The 1,594-nt window shown below is 39.2% G+C and overlaps 1 pseudogene; it reads left to right on the plus strand.

Annotated features, from left to right (window-relative positions):
* Nucleotides 1–44: 44 nt before the first annotated feature.
* On the plus strand, nucleotides 45–921 carry LOC102812758 (annotated as a pseudogene).
* Nucleotides 922–1,594: the final 673 nt, after the last annotated feature.

The following is a 1,594-nucleotide window of genomic DNA, read 5'->3' on the forward strand; positions in this document are numbered from 1 at the left end:
TGGTGCAGGTTTCTTCCAGTTCGTGGCTGGGCTGTTTTGTCATTATGGAGGCAATGTTGACGGAGGATCTTGATGATGAGGAGCAACTGTTGAGAAGGCATCACAAAGAGAAGAAGGAGTTACAAGCTAAAATTCAGAGTTTGAAGAGTGCTGTTCCCAAAAATGGCAAAAAAAGGAGGAAGTAACTCATTGAAGATGTTGCTAAGTTGGAAGCAGAAATGGAGCAGAAGCAGAGAGAGGAGCTGAAGCCGTTGAAGCTAACAAATAAGGGGAATAAAATAGATTCCTTTGCTGTTAACATTTCAAACATGGTTCTTGAGACTCAGCAGCCTCAGATAACAAAAGCAAAGCACAAAAGAGATGTGGGGGAAAGCTGCATTGGAAAAGGAACAGGAAGAAAGAATAGCTGAAACTGAGAACTTATCTGGAGCCAGACACATAGAGAGTCAGAAACTTGCTGAAATATCGGCATCCAGGCAGTTGGAAATTAAACAGATTCCATCTGACGGCCACTGCATGTATAGAGCCATAGAAGATCAGCTGAAGGAACGGGATTGCCCTCTGACTGTGGCTGCCTTAAGTCAAACTGCTGAATATAAACAAAACCATGTGGAAGACTTCCTGCCATTTTTAACAATCCCTAATTCAGGAGATCTGTATACGCTAGAAGATTTTGGAAAGTACTGTGATGATGTTGTAAATACAGCTGCGTGGGGAGGTCAGCTTGAGCTAAGAGCACTGTCTCACATTTTACAAACCCCAATAGAAGTAATACAGGCAGATTCTCCTCCTATTATAGTTATTGAAGAATACCCAAAAAAAACATTTACGCTTGTATACATGAGACATGCTTATGGCTTAGAAGAACATTACAATTCTGTTACACAGTTGATAAAAGCAGCTACTGAAAATTGCAGCTAGTTTATAAAATGTTGTTTAATTATGTTTTAGTGCAGTGTGATGATCTGTGTATTCATATCAAATGCTGGATTGTTCTAAATTTTACTGAAAAACACAGCTACCTTAAATGAGTTTATTGGCAAAGCTACTAACAAGCTTTTCATAAACGTGTCAGAGATATACTAATAATCTTTTTCATGATATTTTAAAAACTGTTAAATTCATTTTGGATAACATCACTTACAGACAAAGATGGTACCGTACTCACATCAAAGTTTATATCAAGACTTTGGACAGTCTGTTCTGTATTGGAATGCATTTAATTTATTTTCCATGTTATAAAAGACTTCAGTAACCATTTCAACGTAATTTTTCTTGAAGAAGTGAATTGACTCAGTGTCTTATTCATTGCAATAATGAGAGTAGGGTGATAGCAACTTTCGTTGTTGCTTATAAAATGAATTGAGTTACCGTAACCTTGGTATTGCCATGAAGTGTTTTATTTAACCCCACCAAGGTGCAGCTTAAGAAGCTTGTTTTACTCAGCATAGTGATCCTTCTTGGTCACCTTAGAGCAGGTGGTGGTCTGGCAACATCTTGCATATGGGGTCCCCAGCCTATCTCCTCCCTCCCTGCCTTCTTCGGATGGCGGCTGCTTATGCTGGATGTGTGGCCAGAGATGGGTAAGGATCAC

The sequence above is a fragment of the Chrysochloris asiatica genome, unplaced genomic scaffold (genome assembly GCF_000296735.1).
Source record: "Chrysochloris asiatica unplaced genomic scaffold, ChrAsi1.0 scaffold00318, whole genome shotgun sequence".
In the NCBI taxonomy this organism is placed as follows: Eukaryota; Metazoa; Chordata; class Mammalia; order Afrosoricida; family Chrysochloridae; genus Chrysochloris; species Chrysochloris asiatica.